At 36.4% G+C, this 21,684-nt stretch overlaps 1 protein-coding gene across 1 annotated transcript in view; it reads right to left on the reverse strand.

The window, feature by feature from the left end:
* PHF21A (PHD finger protein 21A) overlaps positions 1-21,647 on the reverse strand; it is a 187,981-nt gene extending 166,334 nt beyond the window's left edge. Inside the window, exons 1-2 of the mRNA XM_034644695.1 lie at positions 20,477-21,647; positions 19,678-19,899 (exon numbers count right to left, since the gene is read on the reverse strand). The gene's annotated coding sequence lies outside the window, so the exon portion shown is untranslated. The remainder of the gene's footprint in view (positions 1-19,677; positions 19,900-20,476) is intronic.
* Positions 21,648-21,684: the final 37 nt, after the last annotated feature.

Below are 21,684 nucleotides of genomic sequence, written 5' to 3' on the forward strand. Positions count from 1 at the left end.
CTCAGCGCTCTTGTATTTGCTTCTCCCTCTGACTGGAACACTCCCTTCCATAAAATATCTTCATGGTTCACTCCCTCAAAATGTTTAGGAAATCTACACCAGTTGCAAGAGCAGAATACTACAATAAAGACTACAATCGTCCTCAGAATTGTTCTTCTCCCCAAACTTACTGTGGGGATGTTCTTTCTTATGCCAACAATACCCTTTTTTACTGTCTCTCCACCTGGCCAAATCTCAGCCAGTCATTTGGGTCCAGATAAAGATTCAGTGATAAATGGAGACCTTCCCTAACCATCCCAACTCCCACCTCCTCCTTTCTTCGAATTCTCAGATAGTTTATCATCTCTCACATTCATCCTAAAATTTAACCACATACTGTCCCACATTGTAACTTATATGTCTTATCTCCCTGACTACACACACACACACACACACACACACACGAGTAGAAATGCCTTGCACAAGTAGTTCTCAAACCTGTATCAGGATAACTCTAAAACTTCAAAAAAATACAAAACTTCAGAGGCCCTACCCTTAATGATTCTGAATTCATGATGTCTGATTTAGAGACCAAATATCTGTATTTTTTTAACACCCCCCCAAAAGATTCTGATGGTAGGGATTAGGTATCATTGCCTTACAGTCCTCTATTTCCTTCAGTACCTAGGAAAGTAGGCCTTCAAATAGCCTACAGCTAGAATGGACACCCCAGAGAACCAAATCCATTCCTTCATTCCACAGGGGAACAGCGACCCAAGAAGCCTACATGACTAGCCAAAAGCTACAAAGATAGTAAGCGGCAAAGCCCAGCCTAAAACCCAGATTTACTGCTTTCAATCTAGGAATTCTTCCGTTAGACTGTGCATAAATAAAAGTGATAAAAATCCACAATTCACAGATAGGCACAGTAAACAGTGATATTCTAACACTTGACCCATGATTGCAATGTCCAAAGCTCTAAGAAAGCATTAGCTGACAAAAGACTTAAGAGGCCAGAGAATAATTGTGGGAAGGCTTACAAATAAAAAAATAATTTTTACCAAGTCCTCTTGCAATATGTATAATAACTTGTAAAATCATTTATTTTATAGTTGAGAAGTATTAGGAGAAATAAACGGAAAGAAGAAATCTTGCTTCATCATGCTATAAAGTACAAAAATCCTTATTCACAAGCTTCCACAGCTCACAAAGCTGTAAATATTTTCTGAGTCTAATCATAACGTAAGCTTCTTAATTACAGATCAGGCTTAGTAAATCACCCCATATCCCATGATAACTCAAACTCTTATCTTAATAATCAGCTAACCTCAGGACCAAAACTCTTGCCATCAACAACAAAAAAACAACTCAGGTATCTACAGAGCATTACAAAAGAGTTTGGGTTTATCCTGGCGTATAGGGATTTAAGCAAGTGTCTCCTATTAACACTAATGGGAGTTCTGGGTGTAAACCAGAAGCACCAAGGAGGAGGATCAATGCCCAGCACTGTATCTGCGAAAACCCTTTCTACTGCACTAACTGCAACTACTGGGACTTGTCTCTCAGAAATGGGATAATAGACCCAAATTCCTATGTCTCTAAAGCACAAAGATAATTCAAATAAAAGACACTAAGGAAGGTCACCAGTAAACACCTGATTTTAAAAATATAAAAGAAAAAGCTAAACTAAAACAAATGACACACTGAGGCAATTTTATAAAATAGCACCAACCAATACGCACAAAGAAACTAGTGAATTGCTGGAGATAAAATACCTCACACAAAAATTTGACAAGATTAAGTGAAACAAATTTTTAAAAATTAGAACACAGTAAACCCAAGTATAGCCCAAAGCTTGTCCAAAGAAACACACACAAAACAAAACAAAAACTCCTCCCCTGATGGAGCCCTAAGTACACTAAAACCCTTGCTTTTAAAACACAGAAGAAAACTCCTGCTGCACTGATAGCCAGGAATAATCACAGAGTACTTCCAGACAAACGGATAACAATCACAAGCTGCCAAGGACGACCAAAACTAACTAAATAAAAATTATAGCACCTTATTGTGTTCCATACTGCCTCACTTCTCAATATAGCACTGCTGCACTCACCAGGCTGGAAAATGAGCAGGTGCCTTTCAGGCTATAGAAAAATTAGTGAGACACACACACACACACACCCCAATCACAAACACAAACACAAAGGGAATGATATTCTTTCACTTGAAGGGGCTTAAGAAATGCAAGGCTTTGCTGTAGGCCTAGAAAACTAAGAGTAGGCCTTACCGAAGAAATGAGGAAAAAGCCAAGGTTTACTCCAAATCCACATTCAAAGACTAGAAGAATTAACATTTATTTCAATTAAAATGCTTTTGCAACAATCCTTTTTTAAAAAAAAAGAAAGAGAAATTAAGATTTCCCCCGTTTCTAACCCCAAGAGAAAATTAGAATCTCTTCTCTCTACACTGGTTTAGCTCCACAACACAAAATAAAGAAGAACCCTGACTTAAGGCCTGAAAACTAAACATGGTTCCGTAACATTCACAGTAAAAACAAAACACAAAACTATGTAGTCCAACATATTGATTTTTTATCATTGCTGCTATCATTAATGAACATTTAGCTTTGTATCTGTACTTTGAAATGTCAACGAGAAATTGAAAAAGCTACAATATGCTGGGGATTTTAACTCTGAAACAAAAACCACAAAGAAACACGAGTCTGAAGCATAAAGCCTCAATCATGCTGATAAGTAAGTGGTCCTAAAAGTTGAAAGTGAAAGCAATATACACCAAAAAAAAAAAAAAAAAAAAAAAAAAGTTTGCTTGATATTAATGCTAGCCTTTAAAACCCAAAATATGTTCTGTTACAGAAGACTGAAATCAGGGCTTCCATTAACCTTGTTTAAAAAAAAAAAATCCCATGAGCATGGATTTTTTCCTAAGTCTCTTCATCAGAGCAGCATGGGGTCCCATTAGGCACCCTATTTTACTTCCACCTTATAAATAACGTTAGCTATTCGCTATTTCCATGGAAACCAAGTACAGAGAAACCCACTTAAATGAATACCGGTTAAAGGAATAAGTTTTATTTTAGAAAGATTTTGCTGCTCTAGATGAACTCTACTGGGGAATACTACAAAGTCATCTTAAGTATAATTTTTTAAAATATATCTTTGGTGTACGGGAAGCTTATTAACGGTCCTGTTAAATAAGTACACTCCTTGCACTAAACTAAACATGCCAAACAGCATCATAACATTAAAGATACCTTTTCAATGCACTTCATGGGGGTTTAGATGCACAACACCCAAAGACTATGCTTCCTCATGCATTAGGGTGGAATAATTACCCCATGGGTCTAATTTAAACTAATAAAAGCAAAGAAATTCAGAAATAAGGCTACCATCACCTTGTAGTGACTAGAAATGAACAGGCCCTACAACTGCAGGCACATACACGACTTACTACTCCTCCAAAGAGGAGCGAAGAGCGGAGCAAATAACTTAAGTTCCTAATCACTGTTATCACATCCGGGGATAGCAGATAGTCAAAATTCTCTCCTCAACAAACTACTTTACAAGTTATAACATGTATTCCTTAGCAACTGGTATATGCACATAGGCGAAACAGAAATAGAACATTCAAAGGAGAAAATGCAGAACGAGATTTAAGAATTTCCAATTTTAAGTTGCCCTTATAAACTCTAGAAAAGACCATTACTGGTGGCTCATACAAAAGTTGCAGATAGGCAAGTGTACATAAAATAAAATGCAACTAAGAAGGATAGTAAATTCAAAAAACTAATAATCGTAAGTTTCTGAAGACAGAAGGGGTAAACAAAAAACTTTCCAGCAGACGTGGTTCTCCATTAAGTTAGTAGTGGCTCAGACACCGTCAATAAGTTAAAAGACAAATGAAAGCAGTATTATCCTAAAGGGTGATAACCAATGTATTAAAGGAGTTAACATTCTCACACTCATTTTTTTCCTTTGAGTGTATCAACTGATCTATTTGTACTGCATGTTTTAAAAACATAAAAGTACTTTCCTTGTATGTTTCACACACTGTAAACATTGGCAAAATGATAACTTGAAGTTGGGTTAAGAGGTATGTGGCGTTTGCTAATATTATTCACTCTGCTTTTGCATATGTTTTTAAATTTCCATAAAAAGAAGTTTTTAAAAATCCTATAAAGTTAAAATTCTTATCTCAAATATGTTTTTCAGTAAAATGCATAATTATATAAGAAATGAAATGCCTTGTGTAGATCTTAGAAGCTACTGAATTTAAATCCAATACAGCCATTAATTTAACATTAAACCACAACTAATTCCCAAATTTTACTTTGCTTACCAAAACAAATCAGTTAACAGTTCAAACCCACTAGGAGAAATCTGGAAAGGAAAAGATCTGCTATTTTGTAACTACCAATTAATAAAATGCAATCAATGCCTAAAAAGAAGGCATTACAGCAGTATTTTGCATTTTACAAACTAAAGAAAGAAATTCTGCTAGTCTTCCCTATTACTAAATCAGAATACTTTTAGAATCAGCAACACCAGAATTTCCAACTCCTTTTCTAGTTAGGTCCACAGGAGTACAGAGAACCATCTAACCAATGAATGCTTCCTATTTCCCTTATCTTAGTTTAAGTAACAAGGCTCCCCTTTCCCCACTATGCCCCCACCTCACCCCCTACCAGAAAATACAGCAACTTCTGAGGTAAAAAGGTCTTTTTCTGTTCTCTTCCTTAATCCAGATATAAAATGTTTCACAAATACTCAGTTACTTCGCAAGTGATTTTAAGCTATCTATTATCCAACGCCTGGCTGAGGGCCCAAAACAAAGAGATCCACAAACTGTTAAAGCCTTAAGGTCTTGATAATAGCTCTGTTTAAAAACTATTACAATAGTGTTTTGTTTTGTTTTTAAGAGAGATAGAATAAGACGGTGGTGGCTTTAGAGGGAGTGACGCACAGCAGATGGGACAGCGTCCACAGAGAAGAGATGGCAAAGAGATAGTAAAGGACAGGGGAGAGGAAAGGCAATGGAGGGAGTATGTGCAATCGATGTGAATCTCTCTGGGAAGCAGCTGATGTACCGCTGAACCAGACAGGTTCCCGCATAAGTCTAGTAGGAGTTCAGCCCTGACATGAATGGCCCAACTTTTAAAAATTGGTCAGAGCAGACTGATTTTTAAAATTGTACAACTCTTTAAACCAACCTGAAAGACCTCATAGGGTCTATTTCTAACTCCTGTATTTATTGAAATAAAATACACTTTTGAACTTTCTACAATTTCATTCACCCAAGAGAAGCAACTTTTTTGTAAGCCCTGCATAAAGAAAACTTAATACTGTGCATACACTATGCTAATTCTAAAACTACAAAGCTTCACTTACTGACCACTCCAGCAATTGTAAAGTAACATTACAATTTTTTCAACTGAAAGAAAACTATACCGGGGCGCCTGGGTGGCTCAGTCGGTTAAGCACCCAACTGTTGGTCTCAGCTCAGGTCTTGATCTCAGGGTTTTGAGTTCAAGTCCCACACAGAGCCTACTTAAAACAAAAGAAAAAAGAAAAAAGAGGGGCGTCTGTCTTCGGCTCAGGGCGTGATCCTGGCGTTATGGGATCGAGCCCCACATCGGGCTCCTCCGCTATGAGCCTGCTTCTTCCTCTCCCACTCCCCCTGCTTGTGTTCCCTCTCTCACTGGCTGTCTCTATCTCTGTCGAATAAATAAATAAAATCTTTAAAAAAATAAAAAAAGAAAAAAGAAAAGAAAAAACTATACAGCCTGCTATAAAACTGTTCAACTTTTAAAATATTTGTTGAGATAAAATACAAGCACGTTATCAAAACAAATTTGCTGGAATTTCTGCTCAGAAAGCAGAAACGTTGTTTTAGGAATACAGACAAAATAAATCTAGTAAATGCTCCTATCCACCTCCTAGGCCTTTATGAACCGGTACAGCTGGGTAAGTAAGAACAAAAAGTTAATGGAAGCTATTATTCTACTTTAACTCAAATGCTCATCAGTGGTAACACATGCCATATTCAGGGTGTTGTGGTAAGCTACTGCAAATACATTTGCTGAATCCTAGGGAAAAAACTATACAGATCAAAGATCAAAAAAGTTTCAGATTCAAATTGGTAGTGAATGAATAAAATTAATTCTATGTCACACTTAATGATCATTCCCCCTCCCTCAATTACTGATTTCACTTACCAGATAGATACCTACACACACACACACACACACACACACACACACACACACACATACTAATGGACATACTAAAAACTCAAATACTTTATCAAAAATATCTTAAGTCTGAGATCACTGTAAGGCAGAAACTTAAACAGTGACTTTTCTCATAATCAACTTGTTCTCAGGCCCAGTTTCTAGGCTCACTACAGGTAACATACGACAATTAAATATAGAAAGAAAATAACAATTGCCATAAGAAAAGACCAGGCACCAGATGAGAGGAAATTTCACAAAGGCAAAATGCCCAAAATCAGAAGGCAAATAAATGGTGTCCATCATTACTAGAAAGCATTTGTGTGCCTCTACAATTGTTTCCACTAGTTATTCTACTCAAGCATGTATTCTCAGGGGTTAAGCACACACTTTGTTCTGAGCAGTTGACCCTAGGGACTGACCAGCTGATTAGGATTTTACACGTTTGAGTTATAATGCCCAGTCTACTACTGACTCCTGCGAAGTGACCTACTGTAGGGGCGCCTGGGTGGCTCAGTCGTTAAGAGTCTCCCTTCCGCTCAGGGTGTGATCCCGGTGTTCTGGGATCGAGCCCCACATCAGGCTCCTACGCTGGGAGCCTGCTTCTTCCTCTCCCACTCCCCCTGCTTGTGTTCCCTCTCTCGCTGGCTGTCTCTGTCAAATAAATAAAATCTTTTTAAAAAAAAAAAGTGACCTACTGTAAACCACATCACTATGTTGGTACAAGAAAAGGCTTCTATCAGTACGAGTTTTTAAAAAGTGCCCTATAATATTTTTTAAAGTCTGTTAAAACTGACATATTCCCACATATTTTCTATTTCTCCCAGAACTTTCACAAACAAGGACTCATTAGATAGACTTTTCCCACCCATACCCTTTCTCACCATGACATTTCAGGGGAAAACCCTCCTTTCCAGCTAAGCTGTTCCATATTTACCCTTTCCCCATAAACTGTTAGTGGGACTATAACCGTAACAATGATAACAGCAGTTATTGCTTATCAAGTGTCTTAAGATTTCCTCATTTTATCTTCACATCAAACCCAGAAGGTTGGTGTTATCAACCCTACATCACAGATGAAGAAACTGAAGTCCAAATGAACAGCACAGAGCTTGGTATACAGCATGTATGAGAGACATCTTTGTTGAAGGGAGCTTAAATAATTAGTCCAAGGTCACATACTCAACTTTAAGTGGTTGTACAGAGATTCCAACCCAAGGGTCAGACCACAAAGCCCAGGCTCTTTTCCCACTATGCAACATTTGTCTCAAGCCTTGAGGAGAGAAGAAAGGAATTGAGAATTAAGGTTAAGTAATACCTAACAATAGTTACCATTTACTTAGCATGTACTATATGTCAAGAACTTACTGCAGTTTATACATTAACTTATTAATTCCTCGTAACAACCTCAGGCTATGGGAACTACTATTTATTCATATTTTACATACGAAGAAACAGAGGCAGAGGCACAGAAGGTGCAGTGATTTGACCATTATCACGGAGCTAATATGTGGCAAAGCCGCGATATGAGCCGAGCCCATGCAAACTGGCTCCAGCTCCAGTGCTGATCCTCAACCACTGAGCTTTCTTTACTGCCATGCTAAAAACGTCCCTTCACCTGAACTGCAAGAAAACAAAACTTTTAACCTTTTCAACAAAATTACTGGACTGTGAGCCTTCGTGCTTTGACTAATTAAGAGAAAACTAGTAGTACTCTTCTAAGCCTGAACGCCAAACTTCTTTACAGGCACAAAGGATATGCCCCTGGTGATCAGATCACTGCACTGCTCAGGAAGTGGCACACTGTTTAGTCTGGTTAAGAGCCCCCAGCCCATCTCTCTCCACACTAACCATGCACTGCAAGAAACAGGCAATTCAGAGATGTCCCAGTGCAACCTTCTATAAAACGAACGTCAGTCTGGAAGTAGCCAAGTGTGTATGGTAGTACCCTTCCAACACCCTTTCTCCTTCTTCCCAAACACCATAAAGAACACCGCAAAAGGAATGAATGAATCTAAGCTACTTAAAAATCATAACAAATGTCCAATGATAACTACAAATTTAAATGAGAAAAAAAATGCAAAATTCTCATAGTTTTGTAACTTGTCCAAATTCTACATTCAAAAAAGGATGGGCCTCAAAAAAAAAAAAAAAAAAAGCATAGGCCTCTTTGAAAGTCTCAATTCTTAGACTACCTTATTATCATAAATGTGCCTTGAGAGGTGAGAGAAAAATCAATTTTTGCCTCAGATTCTGAATATTTTAATATACATATTTAAGACAAAAACCATTACCGTTACAAGTTACTGGGCTTTCCACCCTAATACCTACTAGTATGACGATGTATTTAATTACATAAAAAAAATAATGAGCATGGACTTAATATTTGTACGCTAACATGTAACAGACACAGAAAAATAAACACACAAGAACAGGACTGGACCTGGAGGTACTGAGAACTTGACACAATGAGAAAAGGAACTATTGCAGCTCCCTCCATTGACATCGTAAAGTTGCCACATTTTCTGGGCTCTCTTTTGAATTAATGTGGCATCTGTTCCAAGTACAGCATGCTAACATTTTACTAAAAGATATTTTCATTCTACATTTGTATGTGGTTTGCTTTTTATTTGAACTTCTGTTTTATTTCAGTGGTCATTATTTCTTTATACCAAGTTGTCCATTTGGCATTCCTAATCTATCTCCCCTGTGCACAAAAAGGGTGGGGAACCATCAGTTTAAAACCCTCTAACAGCAATAATTACAATATGCTTTGCATATAGATTAAATAAAGAAAATAAGGAGCACAAAGATTTTTGTAGGCTTTTTAGTATCAGGTCCTGATAAGTTAACAGCATCTGTTCCTTTCAGAAAAAGAATTCTGCTCTGAAGTACTGGCGGGGCGGGGGGGGGGGGGGGGGNACAGGACTGGACCTGGAGGTACTGAGAACTTGACACAATGAGAAAAGGAACTATTGCAGCTCCCTCCATTGACATCGTAAAGTTGCCACATTTTCTGGGCTCTCTTTTGAATTAATGTGGCATCTGTTCCAAGTACAGCATGCTAACATTTTACTAAAAGATATTTTCATTCTACATTTGTATGTGGTTTGCTTTTTATTTGAACTTCTGTTTTATTTCAGTGGTCATTATTTCTTTATACCAAGTTGTCCATTTGGCATTCCTAATCTATCTCCCCTGTGCACAAAAAGGGTGGGGAACCATCAGTTTAAAACCCTCTAACAGCAATAATTACAATATGCTTTGCATATAGATTAAATAAAGAAAATAAGGAGCACAAAGATTTTTGTAGGCTTTTTAGTATCAGGTCCTGATAAGGGGTAGGGGAGAAGGAGAGGAGAGAAATAAACAAATACTAAATAGAATAATTCAAGTTACAAAGTTTGGTCTTCATGAAATGATGATTTCAATAACTTGCACATATCCAACTCTATCGAATGAGAACTGCTTTTTAAGACATCCTCAAAAATGCTGCAGCAACAAGCCAAATACAACCACTTGTACTTAACATGCATGCTGCATACTCCACAATGTTACGTCATATCAGGCACAGAGAAGACGCTTACCAAGCTATCCTGCGTTCTATAAACTGCCTAACAACAACAGAAAAAGGCACTGCCGTCGCTATAGTGGGAGTAAGAGCTGACAGGGTAGGCAGCCTTTTCCCCTTGGTCAACTCTGAAGAAAACAAATAAGGCTTATATTTCTGTCTTTTAAGCTCACCTCTCTCAAGGCCTTTACTCTCAATCTTTCAGCCTTTCACAGAAAGAAAGGCTATTTCTTTAAAAAGCTGTAAAAGATCACTCCAACTTAAAAGCCCCACACCTTGTGCCAACTGTCCTCCAGGTGTCCCCATGGCTGCCTCTCTTCTGTACAAGAATGGCCTATCTAAAGCACTCGTCTCCAAGTGGGTGCACCACCCGGAGAAGGAAGGGGGCCAAGGAAGGAATTAGTACAACTTATATTTTTAAATATCACCCTTTTTTAAATTCCAACTTTCCTGTATGTTTTGTAACATACATAAAACATTAATTCAGAAAACTACATATAAATATACATTTACTGGTAGCAGTAATTTTTTTAAAGTTTGGAGACAACAGGCTAAGGAGGCCAAAAGTAGAATAAGAGAGAAAAATTAGGCTCTGCCATTCACTTACTTGAATTCTTGTCTCTGCCTCAGTTTGACCATCCATGACCTGAACTCAGCCCTCTGTACACTTGTAATACTATTTTGAGAAATACTAAAATACTTTCTAAGGCATGGTCTGAGCCACACAAAATGAAAAGCACATATGAACCAATGAGAAAACTCTTGAATTGGCATGTTAAAACTGACTATACTGGGGGCGCCTGGGTGGCTCAGTCGGTTAAGCACCTGACTCTTGATTTCAGCTCTGGTCATGATCTCAGGGTTGTGAGATGGGGCTCTACTCTGGTCATGGAGCCTGCTTGGGATTCTCGCTTTCCCTCTCCCTCTGCCTTCCCTACCCTCCCACTCCCACTCGTGTGTGCCCTCCCTCTCTCTCAAATAAATAAATAAATAACTGACTATACTGTAGTTCAAATAAACTGCTATGCACTGTCAGATCCGATTCTCAGAATTTTAAGGCCAGGCTTCAGCACTTCACTAAAGAAACATTAAGGCACCTTAGACACAGGGAGTGCATTCTAAGACTAGGAAGATTCTTCTAAAAAACTTCTGCAATGAAAATTTATTACTTATGAAATAAAAATTTTTAATCTAAAAATTACAAAGCTGAATTATGACTAATAACCTTAGCAATAAGATAAAACTCTCAAAGCTAGAATCAAAAGATTATATTTAGTGTAGATTACAAGGTCTTGAGGATGTCTTATTTTACACAAAGCCAGAAAAACAAACAGCAGTCAATTTTTTTTTTTGTCACTTGAAAAAATAGTGGGTTATCAGTATAGCATTTGATAATGGTTGAGTGAGTAGGGATAGGGATGGGGGTGAGGTCAGGCAACACTATTGACATAAAGATGTGAGTACCAGGACTAATTCCTATGCAGGGTATCTATCTGTATATCGATTAAGCAGTACTTGGTTTGAGTTTTCATTAATTAAAATATTACAATTATTTTCACAGCTTTAAAATGTTATTTTAATTTGTAAACGTTGAATGAATGCCTCTAAACAACCAAGAAGAGAACCCACCAGTTTTAAAAAAAGTTATGTGAAACCATAATTGATCTCTTTATAAATAGTAGCTACCAGAATAAACTAGTAGAACTTAATTCTGAAATGATGCCTCTTAAATTACTTGCACAGGACAGAAAATGGTGTTGCCACTTTAAACTGGTTATCATTTTTTAAAGTTTTAAAAATAACAACAACCATCTCTTAGGCATTAGGCACAACTAAAAAGAACTTAAAATGCCTTTTGCCCCATAAGTAATAACCAGTCTAGAGTATAAGTTTATAATCTTAATGTATAAATCTTACCTCTCTCCTTCCAACCTTACTCCCACTTCCCACCCGAGCCTTATTTTCAAAAACAAGTTTTTTAAATAGCCACTTGAAAAAAGTAAACTTTAAGACAGTATTATGGTATAATTCTATTTATTTTTTGAAGTGGATATATATAGTACATATTTAATGCACAGGAAAATTTAAAAGTAGAATGGGATGACTTTCATTTTCTACGCTGTACATATCTATATGGCTAGAATTATTCACATGCACTGCTTTTATAATATTTCTTTAAAAAAAAAAAGACATTTCTCATCAAACCCTCTAAAATGTTGATAGTTACATAAGAACTAATTAAAACAGCAAATGTAAAATATCTGCACTAAGAAAATGTATAAAATAACCTACAATGCTAAAGTTCCCAAATTCCAATTTTAAGAAATAGATATCAGTCCACTCCATGCTAGGCACCATGCTTCACAATTGGCATATAAAGATGAACAAGACAGGCACTATCCCAAATGCCTTCATTTCCATTCCATTCCAATGCTTACTATTTCCAAAATATTCAATCTAACCCAACCAAAATCAACATGAAACATTCTCAAAATGATACATCATAGCTGTGGCCATTTCAGTAAATTGAAAACTTCTTTAGTAATTCATTTTCTAGGTTTCTAGAGGAATTACATAGTTCAGTACAATGTTATGGACACTTGAAAGGCTCTGCAATCAAACCTGGGCTTGAATTCAGGTTGTAGCATTTGCTACACCTATGTGATTCCAGGGAGGCCTTCATTTCCTCATCTATAAAATGGGGGTAGGAAAATAATAGTAAATCCTCATAATATTGCTGTGAGGATTACAATTAAATGAGATCCTATATGTAAAAAAGCTTCGAACTATATATAATATACATTCAGTAAATGTTAAATTATTATTGTTATTAAAACAACATAACCCTATGGTACAAGAACTGTTCACAACTTGCCAAATATTTACTCTTATATCTATGCCACTTCTTCAAGAACAAATATATGGATTTGTGTAAGTTTGTATATTAACACATAAAAATAGTTTTCAATATAAAAGCCCATAATTGAAAGCTTGTATTACAACACACCAGTACATTTATGATATTTATGTATATTTTATATACACACACACACATATGCATCAGTGGATATTGCCACTAACTATGCTATAAACATGTTAAGAACTTGTCTGTTGACCATGGGCAAGGGGTATTCAGATCACCAAATATGATTCTAACCCATATATTTAAACTTTTAAAAATATTAACATTGTTAACACAATATAGACAAATATCTTAAAATTCAGGCATCTATTAGTGATTACAAACTCAATTTAGTCATAAAGTACATTCATCGGTATTATCTCACCCAGTCCTTTGAACAGCATAGCGAAGCTGGCTTTTACCATTATCCCCATCTTACCACTGGAAAAACTAAAGCCCAGCAGGTTGAATTTCCCAAGAGCAAACCACTAGTGACAGGACTGGTCTTAGGGCCAAGTCCTCTGACACCATCACAACTGTTTCATTTCCATTGGCCTGGGATATTTTATTAAAAAAAGACAGAAAACTGTGCTCGATACTTTCAATACTTTAGGTGTATCAGAGGACTCTACAGGGATTACACGCAGCTGCCCAGTTTTACTCTCCTTATTTCCAACTTTAGTATTTCAAGAATTACACACGTGCGTAATTATAAAATGTAGATAAGGAGCACTCATCCAAATCTGATCTTTCCCACGTTGGCCAATTAACACTAGAGATTATTTTACCCCTTATACTTAGCCCTTTGTACTTAACTTCTTTGTAACCACTGAATTTATTTCATGTTAATGTTAGGTCTTAAAAAGTCAAGTTAAGAGAAGATAAATAAAGCCACTCACAATGTGGCAGCATTATCAGATCAGATCCCACAAATTTCTGACACAGCTAAAGAATCTATTCAACGTCTAATATACAAATATTAACAAATTTCAGTTCATATTTATAAGAGAAAAAAGGTTAGTATTAATACAATGGGTTGGTTTGTTGTGTGAGCAAGTACTTAAATAATCACTACTAAAGGCAGAATTCTCTTAAATAAACACAGCAGCCCTCAGCAATATTATTCCAGGAACTCTACACAAGGGAAAAAGCTGGAATAGATACGGGCCAAGCAGGTAAGAAAGACACATCATGATTCTGTATACCCTCAAACTAAGGCACATACATCACAACTTATGCTTACATTTTTCAATATTCCCAGATGTCCCTTTCCCTTCTCAAAAAGCTAAAAGAGACCAGCCAAGCAGATAAAAATATCCTACAAGTTCAAGAGCCTAAAAGAAGTTAGAGTGTCCTAAAAGAGAAAAATAATGTAAAGACTTATGATTTTTTTGAACCTAACATTTTAAGTACAACCCACGGACCTGAAACTACATTTTCTTTCTGGGGCTGTTCACTGGCCTCCAATACACCAATCCTGTAACACTGTGAACTATGGTGATAGATTGGCTTGTGCTTCTAAACACAACAGAATTTTCCCAAGGTTACATACACTGTGACAGAAGGAACATTTTTGCAGCATCTCATATTCATTAATCAACTAGTTTGGATATTTTACCAGTGCAAACATTATGAACGAAAATATTTTCATTATCTTTTGAACCCGCCAAAGTCAACCAAGGGCTGTGGTACAGTGGCAAAGAGTACTGAATAGGCAGAGCTGAACCCTGGTCAAAAAGTCTGCGACTGGCTGGTAGCTAACTTCAGGCGTGTATCACTTAGGGAGAAACCGAGGTGCAAAGACATCTTAGGTACAGCAAAAAATTCTAAGGAACTGCCACATCATTACCATAGGCCAAAAATCTCAAGGTCTTATCAGAACAGGCTGGGCTTCTGATCAAATAATAATGTAAAAAGAGAGGAAAAAATGTGAAGCACGCTATTTATTTAATAACAAGAACCACTACTACTGCTGCTGCTGCTAATTCTACACATTTACTGAGGCTTTTATCATGTGGCAGGCACTGTGCTAAGCACTTTCACAGATTTCAACATCTAATCCCTGCAACAACATTCTGATATTCATTAATAAAGTATCAGAACTTTAAAGAATAGAAAGAATAGAAATTTAAATTTTACAAATGAAAATATGAGCAAATTACTAAAGAAAACTTACCTTTTCCTCTACCTTTCAGATTATATCTATATGAGTATTAAATTTACATTGAAACCACATTTATTTTCAGGAATCTGTCTTCCAATTAAAAAACACTAAGATTCAAGATGTTGACAATTATTACAAAATAATTTTTTGATAACCTCTAAACTTAAATACGGGCACTGAATAACTGGCCCCATTCAAAAAAAAGAGAACAGCGTATATATCCAGCCCTACAATAATAAGTTCCTAATGCCCATATTAGCAATATGCTGTAATTATAAAGTGATCTATAGCAGCACAGACAAAAAAAATTACAACTGCTAAGTTTTAAATATATGAACACAAACACACATACACATGTTATCAGTTATTTTACATGTAAATCTTAAAGTAGATGATAAAAAACACAACAAACTAATCCAAGGTAAACTAAAACGCTAGGGTGTTTTTGAAGACTCACTTTAGAATACGAGCACCATGATAATCATAGTATTAGCAATCAAATTTTACTTAGCAGAAAGTTCTTAGAGGCTTGGAAAGCTGTTTGTATAAAATGGAGTAGACAAGAGGGAAGGGTTCTCTGTGCTGTTTAAATCAACTACAGGTCCCAGCATGCAATGCTCTAATCCGGAGTTAAGCAAAAACCCGAAATGCATCCTGGGACTTGTAGTAAGAAAACCACTTCACCCTATCACAGTAAGTTTTAAGAAAAGTCTGAAGTATCTAAGCACAATTTGACTAGATCTCATTATCAGGGCCTAGTGAAATTCAGATCTAACTTGTTTGCTCTCTGCTCTGTCAGTTTCTTTAGCACACACTGGAAAAAGTATCAGTGAATATTTACATCAACATTTTCACATTAGAAAAACCTTATTCAGGATAAGCATATAAAAGAAATGCTTAAAAAGCAAAAAGATTTTATAAAATTTTAAAATTATTTTTTAAAACATCATTTCTAAAGCCATTTCTTTAAAAGTTTGGTTGGATCAGTTTCAAAGCTCTCTATTCCCCTCCCCCAAGAAAGTTTTAACTGTTTTATGAGGTTTTCTCTAAACAGTCTTTCAAGTTATATTTTAGGAATAATTTTTCTTGCAGAAAATTCTCATACAAAAACATTTCCCATACTCTAATAATGTCCACTAGGAAAAATATTCTTATAGTAATAGGCACACGTAACACCATCACACACACAACAATAATACTTAAGTTTCTCTTTTGTCAAGTCCTTACTCAATAACTATGCCCTCCGCTCCTAACCCCTCATTTCACACACACACGCGCACGTTTCCAGAAAGAACACTTAGGAAAAAAAATATTCCCAACATACACCCATTTCTCTCATCCACTGACCTCTTCTAAAAACAAAAAAGATTTTTTTAAACTATCAATAACATGTCCAAATAGATAACTTTGAGCTGTTATTTATGTATATACAGTTTCTACACACACCCCTATTTTCTGCAAGACTGAGGAAGGAGGCTGGGAAAGAACTAAGTGCAATCTGCATCAGGAGGCCTAACACAGGTGGTGGGTTATTTTCAGGCAACAGCACCTTCACAAACATGCTGTGGAATACAGTCCAAGAAATTCCTAACAAGGAAAGATAAGCTGGCACACAGATTTAACACAATCCAGCTAAAAATCACCTGCAACACATGTTACTACATTTCACCATAAAAGTGACAGGCTACTACAGGATCTGAAGCTTCATCAATACAACATACTGGCCATAAGGCCAGATAGCAGTTGCCATGGTTACTATCACCCACTTTTATCAGGAAATTATTGTCATTACTCTGAAGTTTTTGGTACTTATTTAAAATCTTAAAAAAATCAGTCTAGGGTTTGACTGTTAATTGAGTGAAAGAATCAACTACTGTTTGATTTGTAAGTATGCTCCTTCAGAGATGCACATGGTTAACAATACTTGGATCTGCAGCAGAAAAAAATCAATTCCTTTCTGCTGCTCCTTCTCCTCAAGTACTGACAGTTTGTATCCTCAATGCAGCCAAAACAATAAAACAAAACCCATCTTTTTGGCTTCTGTGTTTAAGTTATTTTTTTGTCCCCTAGGCCCACAAACAGAGTCAAAATAAAGCCCAGATCACCAACCTGTTAGGCCCCATCCCCCTTCCCATCTCCATATTACGGGTTCACTTTTTTATCTATTTAAAAAAAACAGAAAATATTTCCATAAATGATTCCAAAATATAAATAAGAATAGTTTTCCTCAACAGAGACCTGCACACTATTTTTCTTTTAAATTGTTTAAAACAGGGGAGGCCTTACAATGTATTGGAGGGAGAGAAGTGGAGGGGTAGTCAAACTGCCACACAAGTGTCTAGTATGAGAAAGTTGCTGTAGAAAACCCAAAGGTTGACTGAACCTCACATATTATCTCTAAATGTGGCGGAAGAGTTCACCACCACCCCAGTTTAACACTAAACTAACAGACAAGTAATAGAAAAGTTATCCTTAAAAGTTCACTTCAACATTCTCACAAAAGATAACTCCAGAAATGTAATACACAAGAATTATAGGAAAGCCTGCAAAATAGCACAGCCACATGTACATACAAACACCCAAACAAGAAAACATATGCTATTTAAAAAGTAATTATCTACAATAAATTTAAAGCAGTGTTAGCATATTACCTCCTTAAAAAAAAAAAATCTCAAAGCAGCAAAAATACACACCTGGTAAAGTTAAAGTGATTAAAATATATTGCCGCGCTCCTAAAGAATACTTAAGGCCTACAAAAAAGCCCATGCACAAAAGTTCCTGAGAAGTCAACAAAAATCGTGAATATTTCCCAGCACAAATTAACATGAAGATTCAAACATATTTCAAGAAATCAGGTCTGAATATAGACATAAAGGAATTCTGTCAAAGATTAGAGACCTAAAACTTTAATCCCTTCCTTTTCTCCCTTTGAATAGCAATTAAATACAAAAGCTTTCAGCAATAAAATACCAAGAATACAAAATTTAAAAGCACATTTACTATAACCTTAACTTCCGTATTTCCTCAAAAAAACCAAAAAAGAAACAAAAACAAAAACAAAAAACCAAAACCAACTTTAGTATTCAGTGTCCATAGGATGAAAAAGTTAATACTACCCTGAGAGGTTTCATTTTTATTTAAACAGTTAAATGTTTTTCTCACTTCACACAGAAGTTTCTATATTTAATTTCTAATTAAAGGGGCTATTTCATAAAGAGCAGTAGCTTCTAAAATATAAAACTAAACCTTTTTATATGCTCATAAACACAGGGACTCCCCATTATCTATATTTTATTTTATTTCAGTCCAAATTTGTAAGCAGAGTCTATTAAAAAAGTCACAAATCAAGGCTTGAGTTTTAAACTTTTGGGTTATTTTTACACAAAAATATTTCGGTGCACTCCTCTAGATTTGAGTAGTCATTTCCTCATGCATCCCTCTAAAAGAGAAAAACAAAATGATATACACATGTACCTAATACTAATACATATAGATATACATCTTTTTCACTTTGAAACAAGCTTGAAAGCTTTACTTAGTAAGAATTTTTCAGAAAGTTAGCAGAACCACTCAAAACAATCAAAATCTTAACTGTGACATCTGTTACTCTGTGTGTTAATGAGAGTCTATAGAAGAATCCGGGAACTTAAATATTCACTAAAATCAACTACTATGACATCAATGAAGAAATGAAGAAAAATTTTAATGGGGGTTACACATTTCATAGGATCTACAAAAAGAAAAGTGATCTTTTTTTTTTGAATTATGAGAAACTGCCTCTGCAGCATTTTTTAAACAAATCTTCAAAACTATAACAAAGAGCTTTTTGGTAACCACAATAGCATTTAAAAAAAAATTCATGAAGTGTTGGGTGTACACTTTTAAAATGCTCATTTCCCAAATGATGTGGAGAACGTTAACATTTTAAAGACAGAAATTTCTGTCCATGTATTAATTAGTTACCTATCTCAACATCTGCATGGCTTCCGACAATTTACAAAGAACTTTCACATGTATTATCTCATTTGATCTTACTGAGAAAAAAGTACAGTATTATGCCTAGAAAACCGACAAAATTCAAAGCAGCTTCATCAAATTTTCCACACATTCCTAAGTTTCTAAAACTTTGATACAAAACTTTACAAGCCACCAAAGTAGCATGATATTCCCAGGGATAAATCAATTCACCTAACACTAATAGAGTTTCAAAGGAGCATGTGCCGTAAATGCTATGAAACTACTTTCATCTTTATGCAGTTATTGTTAAGTGATACTAACAGACATATCAGCAATGACCTATACCCACAGATATAACTTTACTTACAGTTCAAGAATCTCAGTCTTTGGAGGCCAACTCAAATACATCAACCATACGTTATTTATAAAGCTGAGTGCCTAAGAATTTATCTATTAGGATCACTGTCCATAGATGTAAGGAATAAAACACAAGAAATTAAATTTTTTTCCATATAGTTTCTCCTTTACAAAATCTCATATCTTTATATCCTACCCGTATTAATATTATAGGGACGACATAAAACCTAAAGCCCCATCATACCAACTTCTTTTGTTTATAGCCACTGCACATAATCTTTTCACATTTGTGTTCAACACAAATACAACACCAATACAAGACTAACTCCTCATCAAAGTAAAATAATTCTAACAGCACTCTGTACCTAAGCTTGGCATTCTTAAGCTATTCACAATAACAAATCTATTTTGTGTAATATCGTAAGCAGGTAAAAAGCAATCAAAGATTTCAGTTACAAATAGCAAATGTAATTGATTAATGGACTTTTAAATGGACTTACTCAAAATCTTTCTGGAACTTTAAGGCGTTAATCCTGTGCTTAGTTGAAGCTAACAGAGCTGTAAGAAGTAGCAAGACCCTCAAAATTGAGAGATTTGCTTTATCTTGCTGTAGCACCTCCTGCTGGATAGCATTTAGAGTTCTTCATGTAAGCAGAAGAAGAGTATTTCTGAGGCCGCTCCTTCCAGATGACTGAATGGGGAAAAGGATGGACCCTTCAAAGCTAAAAGAAATAGGGCCCCGTCCATCACTTACACCTCTTAAAAAGAAAATCTGGCGTAGGTAGGAGTCTTTTTAATCTATTACTATTCTGGTTCCATAAGACCTGCCTGAGTCCAAAGTGCAACATGCTTAAATAAAGCTTGCAAAATTATCTAAAAACTACCTTAAAAAGCCTTCAAAAGCACTCAAGCAAAAGACTTTATTACGGCCAGCCAAGCAATGCTAGTCATATCGCAAATACCATTATATTAACAAAAGCAAAAGTCTGACATAAAGAAAAACACCTGGAATATTTTTAACATGTTAGCCAGAAGTTTGTGTTTTGAGAATTTTCTGCACTATTACTATGCTCCTTTTAAGAACAGTTGTCCATCTACAGAAGTTTTAAGTACAGAAATTTTTTTATAAAAGGAGTATAACTGCACACAAAAATTTCCTCTCCGCCATCGAATATGTCCTGATATTTTAAAATGTATTTTTCAGACATTTTAAATAGCCCCTAATAAGCTAGTTTTAAGCCCACAATGTAGATTCCATATACAAGTGAAGATAGAAAAAAAGAATAGAAAGGAACTTACCAAAATCAAAATGAATAACAGTATTTCCAGTAAAAATGTAGTAACAGTTTCCTACAATGCTGTGAAACCAAGTAAATCGTGAAACTTAAAAAAAAGGGGGGGAGGGGGCTACTCTTCAAAAACCAAAAGAAAAACTGACCTATTTACTTCTAGTGCCCAAATGTGATAAACACCAGATGTAAACAAACAACATAAACACTGAAAAGTACACGCAGATGTCTTAGCCCCAATTTCAGTCCCCTTACCAGGCCCTCAATGAAGCTAGAGATGTGGATGAGTACCCTCTCTAAAAGGAGATATTCCAGCTCCCTGCCCTAAAGAACCCCTATAAAGTGTGCCTATGTACAGGCTTCCTTCCTAGAGCGCACAGCTGCTTTTGGGAGGGAAAAAAAAAAAAAACTTTCATCAACCCAAATTAATCTGATTCTAATATTCAGCTATCAATTATTAATACAGGAATGTTCTCCCTTTAATGTCCCCAACTTAAGCATCTACATTCCTGACACCTACTATTAACAAAAAATGCACAGCTCGCACCCCAGCTACGGGGCAAATCTCTGAAATCCAAAACACAGCCACAAAGTTCACTGTCAAGGCCAATGCTAAGGCCCACACACGCCCGGACCTTAACTCACATTTGAAATTCTAGAAAGCCACACTTGCAGACATCATTTAAAAACAACACAATGTGGACGTGCAGAGTGAGATCCTCTACTTCAAGACCTAAACAAAGAATATTTCAACATATGCCCCGAATATGATGACACCAGATTCACCAATGAAAACAAAACCTCCCTACCATTAGCAGTCGTACCCTCATCTCAACAACTCAACTACTTAGAAATCACTCTCAGCACATCTGCACCCTACAACCGGCGTGTGGCCTTCTCCGGGGGTGCAAGCCACAGACAAAGTTGAAACAAGACATTCTTCCCCCGGTGCCCAATCTCGATATCAACCCCTCCCCTACCAGGGCCACCTTGCTGCTACCCACCATCGCGAACGTGGTCAGGGGAAAAAAAGAAATCCTAACAGCACCGCTCAGCAGAATAAAGAGACCAAAGAGAGGATGACGAGAAGTGTTGGGAACTGCGTGCACGACGGGGCTGGACCAAACGGAAAGAGTCCCACTCCGCGCGCCCCTCCCCCCGGCGGGGGCGCGGGCGGGGGAGGGGCGGCCGCGGCCCCTCTCGAGGCGGCCTGCCGGC

This window comes from Ailuropoda melanoleuca, chromosome 16, assembly GCF_002007445.2.
Source record: "Ailuropoda melanoleuca isolate Jingjing chromosome 16, ASM200744v2, whole genome shotgun sequence".
Taxonomy (NCBI): domain Eukaryota; kingdom Metazoa; phylum Chordata; class Mammalia; order Carnivora; family Ursidae; genus Ailuropoda; species Ailuropoda melanoleuca.